General features: G+C 47.7%; 1 protein-coding gene across 1 annotated transcript in view; it reads left to right on the top strand.

Annotated features, from left to right (window-relative positions):
* LOC143376937 (uncharacterized) overlaps window positions 1–10350 on the top strand; it is a 109795-nt gene that overhangs the window by 21690 nt on the left and 77755 nt on the right. The gene's annotated exons all lie outside the window — the stretch shown is intronic.

Genomic DNA, 10350 nt, shown 5'->3' with positions numbered 1-10350 from the left:
AAGCCCTATCGAAATTGTGTTCAGACAATATTAAAAGAGCATTCAATTTTCTACAATTACTATGTATATCATTTTTTCGTACTTCCAACCATTTTTTAGATAATAGCGTTTGAAATCTGCGCTTTGCGCGTACCACTTGTACGACGTGACGTATTGTCTATACGCGCGTAGTGCGGACTTCTCTATATTCAAACGCGATTATCTAAAAATTGGTTGGAAGCACGAAAAAATTGTTTATACAATAATTGTAGAGAATTGTATGCTCTTTTAGTATTGTTTGAACAAAATTTCGATACGACTTACCATTTTTGAGAAATTCTTTGCATCCGAACTATTGACGAATTCTAAACTTTAAGGCCTAGTCGGCACCCTTTCCTGTCGTGCGATTGCAATAATCTTTTTCAGGGACTATTTCTTTATAAAATGGAACCGTATTAGGGGGTGAGAGCAAACGAAATCGCGGTTTGAAAATAAGGGCCAGCGTAATGGAGCGCTCGGGGGATCCTCGAGTTACCCTAGAGGGTGGAGGCTCTGTAGGAGCTCGTGACAGATGGGACACCCTGTGTAGGTGGAACGAAGCTAAACTGTTCCGAAGTAGAGTAACAGGAACTGGAATACCTTGTTGGAGAAACTTGTCAACAATCTTATCGTCATCACGCTGCAGAATCTTCAGCAATCTCTTGGGCTCCGTGGGCCACCGAGTAATGGAGGCTACTCTGAGCGCGTATCGTGGTCCGCCACTGCGACTCAAAGTATTCATACTTTGACCTCAGCTGCGAGACTCGGGGCATGTTTCCATTGGACACCCTGTAGGTAGACCACAGCGCTATTATTTCTAATTAAGCGAAAGATCGAGGGATACCGAGCCCTGGACACGAGTGGACATGCTCTGTATAAATAATGTAGCTACCCTAATTCACTGGCCACGGAACAGGGACGACTCGGAATTGCTGCTCGCCAACCCCCATTTGGACGCGAAATTAAAACAAGGGATATCTCCGATATCTCGGAGGCTAATGCATAAAATGTCTCTTCAGCTTTTGGAGGTCTAAAAGACTCCCGAGTATTCTAATTGTATGTCTCCATCCTCGACAGGACGACGAAGAGGCTCTGTTTACGCTATCACGAAGGCAATAAATCTGCGGTTGTAAGGAAAAACGTCGCATGCCACATGTTTCCACTTTTGAGATATGTATTGCCGTTTAAAGTTCTAAATACCATTGTTTTCTTTTTACGACATAAACGTACAGCTCCTTCACTTTGCTCAGCCAGCCGGTGGTGGGCGACGCAGCGTCACATTCAATTAATTTTCGTTTGGCCAATTTTTAAGTGCCCGTATTTCTGAAAACGGATCCTTAAAGTGGACAAATAGGACAATATTCTCATTTTTTCAAATTTCTAAATAGTGCTTCGTTATTAAAAACATGGCATTTGTTTAGAACAATTGCAAAATAAATGGTCAAAAATTTGATTTTTTTTGAGTGGAATAATTTTTATTAGGTACTTTTATGTTTAAAAGTTTATGTTAACTTAGTTAAAAGTTTATGTTAACTTAGTTATTGCTAAATATTTTTAAATAAAAAAATTACGATACACGGTACTAGATGCAATGCTTAAAAGGAAAAAAGATTTCTTGAGAAATGTGTTATAGTTTTTGAGTAAAAAATTTCCAAAGACCACCCTTTTTCGGCCTCCTGACTGAGCACGACCCCTTAAGATAAAAAAAAAGCTTTTGAAGCTCACATGGCATGAAGGATCGCATTGTACAATAATCAGTTACTTAACTAGATTAACAACACTTTAAAGTAAAAAATCTTCGTATTCTCCAAATTTTGTGGACTCACACTATTTCGCCAAATGCGTATGAATTGAACGTTGGTCTTCTGTTAAAGTGCATTATTTTTTTGAACATATAAAATTTGTTTTCAAGCATTTTTTCTGACGAATGCATAAATCCTCTATTCCACAGCTAAATGACTGCCAAAACTAAAATTTTTTGAAACTGTGACACGTTTTTCCTGGCAACCACAGAAATCATCCCCCACGCGCGCGGCTCCCTTTTCGATTCTTCGAATCGACGCGGTCGATCTGCCCGCCGTTTTCATGGATATTATCAGGCTGAAGCGAAGGCAGCAAGCCGCATCGCGCGCTTCCCCTGCAGCCAATTAATGCCGCGTGAACAGCCCTCTCGCGCGCGGTGCGCGGGCGAGGGGGATAAATACAACAAATCACGCGAATATATCCGAGCACGGAGCTGCATGTAATATCCACGCCTATAATATCTGTACTTATCTGGGATTTGCTCGCTACCCGCCTGCCAGCCCCGTAGACATCCGCCTCGCCCGGATACGCCGCGCTGGCGCGCGTAACGCGCCTGCACCCGCATTATTCACGGAGTCCCGTCGAACTTAAAACTCCCCGGCGCCGGGGGTCGCGTGCTCGGCCGCGCGTAATTTTAATAACGTCGCCGGGCAAACAGAGACGGTGCCCCAAAACTCCGCGACATTTTCGCCAGCTGCCACGGGGCGTTTCGGAGCGGATGACGCTTCCGCGAAACGCAACTCGGGATTGGCGCGATTCCTCAGCTACCGGTAGCCTGGTCGTTCGATCGCCGGGGGAATTACCGCTCGGTTGCCGGGGTTTTTCGCGCGTAACTTTCGAACGGATAGCATTTCCGGAAAACTAAAAAGTGGGGGTGGTTCGTCTTGAAGAAACACGTGGAAAAGGTGCAGCGAAGTTTCGTCGCAGGAGCTTCAGCTTCCGAGATAATCGAGGCGATAGCTCCGAGCGCCGGGGTGGGCTGTTCGCACGTGCGCTCCGATTTCAATCGTCCGTAACTTCTGATCCGAGTGTCGTTTCGAAAAACTCTCCGAACGAAAGTTGTACAGTTTGCTCGGCTCTATATCCCTGCTAAACGCGAGCCTCCTCGGACAGAAGAAGGATCACTTTCACAGAGACGAAAGATCCTCGGGCCTCGTTAAGACACCCTCGTTCCAGAGCGCAGCTTTCACTTTGATCCCTTAACGTACAGCTTGCTGACGGCAGAGTGGAATCGCTGATCAATCTTCCCTGGCCTAAGCAAAATGCTTGCCTGTATCGCGCGGCTGTTGGACGATCGGCAACTAACTCTCCCGCTATCGTCCCGCCTATCTCACGTTTTTCTCGCGCGCGGCCCGGGAAGAAGGTCAAGTGTGTCGGGTCAGCGAGTAATCGAGGCGAAGGCCCGCGAGTGCATAAATCCGGCAGCCACCCCTCGGCTCGAATATGTCCCTTCCACCACCCCCCCCCCCCCGGCGATCAGCCCCGAGATCTCCTCGCGTCGCGCCGCAATTAACCGATCCTCGCTTCTAGAAGAAGCCCGCTGGACGCCCATTCCCGGCTCGTTAATTCCCGTTGTTCGCGGAGCTGGCGGAAGACACACAGAAGTTCGCCCGAGACCGTTCTCGGGACCGAGTTCCTCGTTATCGTCCGTTTTTCCCGCATCCACGGGGACGGAGACGACTGGGACGAAAGTCCCGAGCACATAATGCTATAAGTAATCTCCAGGAACTTCGCCCCCCGCGTTTAACTTCATTCCGGCCCGGGGAATTTATTCCCGACCTAATGAATTTATCCACCCCCCGGGAAAATATTATTTTCGCGCGTACGCGTGGGTATTTCGGCGCGGGGCGGTAATCACCTTAATCGATCGACACCCGCGGGCCAGCGCTAAATGCAAACTGCTGCTGTTTCAGGGAGGCGATATTACTTCGAGGAGATACTATAGGTGGATCTGGTAGAGCGCTAAAAAACGCGTCGAAAATGTTCAGGGAAGTTTAACCGGGGAGGGCTTCAGTTTCGAGATAATCGAGACCCAAAACGCGGGCCGCAGCAGAGGCGGAGCCGGAGGGCGCGCAAACCTCCCGATTCAACCCACCGTAGCTCTGCCCCGGTGCGTTATTTTGAAAAATCTTCCCAACCGAAGTTGTCCATTTTAATTAGCTCTTTCAAACAGCGCGAACGGTTTCCCAATAGCAGGTAAACAACGCCCGTTCCGTCGATACAAGCGCAGTTTACCGCACTGTTTCGGTCCAGAGACTTCATAGCCGAAGTTCGCCAGGTTCCCGACCGAAAACGATCGCTTCGGTTGCTCTCCAGGCCGAGCGACCAACCGTCAGGATCGTCGGACTATATTCCGACGCTCCTGAACCAGATTTCCTTTCGTTTTCTCAGGATACTCCACCGATAGATTCCTCCTCGCGACGGCTATGATATTCCGAAACTAATTTCTCTGAACACCGAAACGAGGGAATATCGCCGGCCCACGGCCATCGATCCTCCCGCAGCTTCGCGGGATTAAAAACGACGCGCGAATCTTTCCAGTCGACCGTCGATTAACCGTCCTGCCGTCGCCTGTCCTTCATTTTCCTCACCGCGCTTCGCCGGAACCGCGCGCTTCAATTACGCCCGAATTTCCTTCGACTTCGCGCTGCAGCCATCGCCTAAAAATCCCCAATTCTATCCCGTCAGCCTGGAGACGAGTGGGGCCCGCTGACGAATAAACCGACTCGAGCGGATAATTGGCGCTAATTTTTAATTAGTCCGGTTATTAGCTTAATTGCGCAGATCGGCTCACGGACAGGCTCTTCGTCCCTGCACCGTCGCGCTCTCCTCTACGGGGCCGATGGCGAGCAGATTATCGAGATAAAGCCGTCGAAGCAGAGGCTCCTGGTTCGCACCCTCCCACCTGCCAGGTCTTTGGGATCCTCCCGAAGCTGGGCAACATTCGCCGACCCTGCCCTTCGAGTTTCCGCCCCTCGAAAATGGAATTACTGTAACGAGGGTTGTCGTGGAACTGTTACGTGCTCCCTCTTCCTTTGCTGCTCACGAGGAACACTATTCAATTGATGATGGAATCGCACAGATTTTTTTTTATTATATTAGTAGGTGGACAGTACGTACCTATATGTCGCAAAGGTCAGAAAAATGTAAACTAACTAGCAAAATGAGAGATTTTATAGACTCCGTGAAAAGACATCTCACCGCTTTTCACCACCCTCTTAGGGGTTGATTAGGGCAAAGTCCTGTGATTAGTTTTCAGGCATTCGTGTGGGTAATCTTTCGAAGTAAAAAGCAAGTTAATATTTAATTGGACCTAAGGGATTTTGAGGAATCGGTGAAATCACACTTTAACTCTTTTCACCCCCTTAGGGGTGGAATTTCAGAAATCCCTTCTTATCTAGCATCTATGACGTAAAAGGGATATAGGTACTCCCCGAATTTCGTGTTTCTAGGGGCAGCGGTTTGGGCTGGACGGTGATGAATCAGTGACACAATGATTATGTAAGTACAGATTAGGGTGGCTCTTACCTATTTACTCTAGGTGAATTTTTTTCTCAAGATTTTCTTCGCGACACCTCCCAGAATAGTTCCAAATAATACAAAAAATTTGTGTAAAGTTTGAGCCTGATCGGATAAAGAGAAAAGGTGCCCCTGGGCCTTTGAACATTTAAATAATTATTTAACAGCTCACAAAGTTGATTTTATATAATATCCTCCAAGTTCAAGTTGAAAATCACGATTTCTAGAAAAATGAATTTGAATACCTCACTTCTGATGTCTATATCTTCGATATTTTGTGAATTTCGGTCCCAAATTTTCAGGAAACATTCGTGACGTATCAAACACTAAAAATATAACAAATTTTTTTTTATCTCTTTGACATATCTCGATATATGCTCCTCTCCTTAAATGTTTAAAAGATAGTCCTCGAAAAGAAAAATTACAACCTTTTTCGTCTTTATAAATAAAAAGTGTTGGAGAAGGATTTAAAGTTTCAAAATTTGAAAAAAAAAGTCAAATTTATTTTCCAGTTTGTCGGATTTTTTTTTAAAACCGTTTGTCGCAGCAGAAAAAGTAATACAACATAAAAGATGCTCCTTGTCTGGACCTACAATTTTTGTTTGATACATTTTGTTATGTAATCAATAACTTGGAGGCTATTACATAAAATCGACTTTGTCAGCTGTTAAATAATTATTTAAATGTTCAAGGACCCAGGGACACCTTTTCCCTTTATCCGATCGGGCTCAAACTTTACACAGATTTCTTTTTCATTATTTGGAACTATTCTGGGGGGTGGCGCCATGAAAATTTAAAAGTCGAAAATAAGAGCCACCCTAATATAGATAGGTGTTGCTACTAAACGCTGGCAGAAGTGTGTTCCTTGTCAGTTCCGTCCACTGTCTCTCCCCCTCCCCCGGTCAGCCGTAACTGCCACTGGAGGGGGAAGGGGGTGGGGGGTTGAATTGGTAGAAGCGTCACCAGTTCGCTGTGGACATTTCCGAGATCGTGGAACCAGCGTGATTCCTGTGGTCGGTATCGTATAAATCGTTCGTAATCGGGAGAATCGAGGGTGCACCCCCTCGGCTAGCGGTCGTGCCCCTTCGAGGCGTTCTATAAAGCGGCCTGGGTCCCTGCGGGGCTGGGATTTCGTGTCCCCTGCGCGCCACTTGTTGCGAGAATGATAACGGGCAGGGATCGTTCTCGCGATCGTTAAGGGCTCCTCCTTATCTCCGACACCCCCTGCAACGGGAATTCACGGAATTGAGGGGGTGTTGCGGGGGCGCTCGGATTGGACGCGAGCGACCGTTCGTTCCGCTACCCTGGCATTCCTCTCGGATAGGAGAGAGAGTCACGGGTAATAGAATTCGCGAGATCGTGAGTAACGGATCGTGTCTCGTTCGCTCGCTGGGGCGATGCGCGCTCAGAGGGTAGCCTTTCCCGACTCTCGCCCCAGAGATTGCCTTGTTGGGGGCCAGCATTCACTGCTCCGAGAATTCTACCCACCATCAAACGTTTAGAATACTGGTGCGGATTCTTCGCGGCGGTTGTTTCGCTGGAACAGGGGCGGGGGCGGTTGTGGGATAGGCTGCAGTAGTGTGGGTCAATGATAAGTCAGACACACCCTGAGTGTCTTCCAGATCTCGTCCAGATTAGGCGCGAGCGAGAGGTGACTCTTTCGCTGCGGTATTCGAATTTAGTCAAGGGACGCGTTAAGGCGGAATCCTATTTTTGGGGCTGAAACATAGGAAAATTTGGGAATTTTTAAATTATTTTCAGCTTCAATGCGGAGGCTCAATTTTAAGCCACTTCCATCTATCTAATTGTCTTAAAACTTTGCAGGCATGCGTAGTTATGACAATACAAAATTATGAAAAAAACCGAGGGGGTGGAAATTAAGTAAGTTATTAATAATTATAATCCATAACCACAAATCCAAATCACTTGAAATCTGCCTGTAACCACAAATCAAATCAATTAAATCGTCATGAGACCAGCATATAATCACAAATCAAAATTTCGACACTAAAAAGTAAATAATAAAAGACAGGTATAAGAAAAATTTAAGTTAAACGATTTTTTTTACTTTCTAAAAAAATTGCCATTCGATTCATTTGAAATTTGGACCACGTTTTTATGCATTTTTGACGAAGTTGTTTTTTTTTTATTAATTTCTAACTAATTTTTAAGTTATTTTTTTCTTTGATTTCTTTTTTTCTCTTTCCTATCCTTAATTTTGTATTGTGCCATAAAGACGCTTAATAATAATACTCAGCAATGTTCTCCAATTCATCTGGTCGACTGTTGATTCCTCGGAAAATTAAAAACAATTCCTATTCCTCTAAAATTGCCGCTGTCCAAGAGTCTGCCCAAAATTTAAGGGGTAATGTCACTCTAGAGCCCGGAAAAGCAGTCTGATTTTGAGAATTTTTTATGCGAGTATAATGAATGGAATACAAAATCTGTTAAAAGGCCTTTATTCTACACCCCTCGAAACATAACCACAATTAAATTTTTTTTTTAATACAAACTAGCGGCGCCACAGCTCAGCAAAAAAAACTTCTTCTAAAAAACAGCGTTGCTTGGCCGGAATGGTTTCTCCTTCAATTTTTGACCTAGCCCAAAAACCCGAAAATTTGTGAGTTCTATATAATATAATCTCGGGAAGTACAGGAGAAAATTAAAAAATACTGTCTTTTGAAAGAATGGTGCGTGGTTGAACAAAACGATTCATTAAAAAAATTGTTGAAGTACGCAGCGACGGTGTTAAGTTAAGTCACACTCAGTGCGGATTTGATCCATCAACGATTCAAATCAGAACCCAGCGACAAATTAGCTACTTTCTCATCCCCAGAACTCCATTCCCCGCAAACAGTAAAGCACCACGGTCATCCCCATGAAAGCGGAATTAATTCCACTTTCACCCCGAAGAACGTTCTCGAACCGCCATTAGCCTCGGAATCGTCCACGCAACCCTTGTCCTATCGTGCCATCCAGATCCTTATCGGGCCCTCCCCACGGGGACGTTATCAAAATTATCCTCGAAAGATGTTCCATCCACCGCGGGAGCGGGTTATTACACGTTAAAGGGCTCTTATCGGACAGATTCACGGTCCAGATGATACACGCAACCCCCGCAAGCTGTACAAATCTTTCGAAGGGAGGGGATCCAAGGGTTGACTCTCGTTCCTCCCACCCCAGTCTTCTTCGCAAACAATTAAACGTAGGTTCTCCTCGATCATCGTACCCGGGTTAGACCTCGGTCTCCTAATCGCCGCCCCCTCAGCGACACTTTCAAATATTCAGAGGGGTGGGAGTGTGTGCAAGGCCGAGACGAGGGTGAGAGGGGCAGAGAGAGCAGCCACGACTAACGACCCTCGTCCTGTAATTGGGGTACCAGTTGCACGCGTCACGATGAATTTCATCCCCCGAAGTCACGGTGCTCAATCCCCCCCCCCCAACCCCCTCTCACAGGCGCGCGTATTCGCGGCTCCGTACGTGGCGCGACTGTATAGTGCGCCTTTACGTCGCGGAACGTGCCTCTCCGACCACCGAACTGCTTCCTTATTTATCGAAGCTCCCGACACGGTGACTCGTAGTTTTCTCCGACCTATGCTAACGACCCTTCAGCCGAGTATTTCCGTTCCGCCGTGAATTATGCAGGAATCTCGCGCGGGTAATTCGATCCCGGGTGGGGATGACTCTCCGAGAGAAGGGGCGGCAGGGAGCACGCCCGACGAAGGATGGACCCTCGCTCGGACGTCCGAGCCGCATTCTTTCCGAAACGGAGGCTCGCCGAGGGAATCGTGTTGCTCGAATCGATTGATGTACCTACCACAGTCGCAGCTAGGACGAGGTTCTACAGGGTGGTTGATGGGCTAACAGGGGCAAAACGAAGGAAAGCAACATTTTCTTCTCGATCCCACCCCCGCGGTATCGATAAACAATTAAGGACCGCGTTATGCCGCGTCCACAACGCTCGCGCAGGATATAATTCGAGTATTATTCGTTGATTACGAACCGGGCGACCCTGCCCGCGACATTAAGTCCAGTTCTCAATAGTGCAAACAGCAGCCCTTCGGGGCAATATTATCCTGGGCATTCTTCCCTCGGGCTCCACCCCCTCGGTAATCCGAATATTCTTCATTAATTACGCGGCCGGCTGTTTACCATATTAAGCCCCGTTCTCAGCACTGCAAATACGGCCGGGTGAAATAATATTATGCCGCGTCCACGGCACCGCGGGCATCGCCGTCAATAACGGTGCGCGCCGGGTCAACAGCACCGCGAACATTGTTGCATCGTTCGCGGCGATACTTTGACCTTTGACCCTTGCGAGCCGTTCGGCTCCATTCAACCTGACCCTTCGCCCTCCTCCCACCCTTTCGCGGAGCCCTCTCGGCCGCGTGCGGCTGCCGAAGATGCTGCGACGAATTTCGGCGACGGTGCCCGCACTCGGAGATCCAACGTCCCGAGAAATGGCCATCGCGGAGGGTGCAATCGGCGGCTGAATCCATTCCTCCCCTCCCCGCCCTCCGAACGTTCCGCGGGGGGGATTTTTTTAGCGTTTAAAGGTGCGAAGAAGCCACTGGAGGAGCACGTACTCCTCCGGCTAGCTCGTGCAGACGCGGCGCATGACGCATGCGCTTATTTATTAGCGCGACCGAAAATCGATATTCGACCTCTCGCTCGCACTCCCCCGCTTAATATTTCTTTCGACTGGCTGGTTTTTCTGTGCAAACGGCTGGATACCGTGGATGCCTGCGATCTTCCGGCTGAAAAGCTCGCCCCGGGGTGAGATCGACAGGCTCTAACGCGGCGGATGGGTTATGGGGACGTTACGATCGCCCGGATCGGATTGGGACTCGTAAGAAATTCATCTGGTCTCGGGGGCTTCCCTAGGCGGGGTGGAAACGGTGGGAATACTCGCCGGTTTAAGTAGGCGGAAGGCTGAGGCATTTCTAACACGACCTGGGTCGCCTGTGACCCACTGCCGGCACTTCGCTTAGATCGACGCAAAAATTATTA

This window comes from Andrena cerasifolii, chromosome 15 (assembly GCF_050908995.1).
Source record: "Andrena cerasifolii isolate SP2316 chromosome 15, iyAndCera1_principal, whole genome shotgun sequence".
Lineage (NCBI taxonomy): Eukaryota > Metazoa > Arthropoda > Insecta > Hymenoptera > Andrenidae > Andrena > Andrena cerasifolii.
This window is presented reverse-complemented; position numbering and strand designations above follow the sequence as displayed.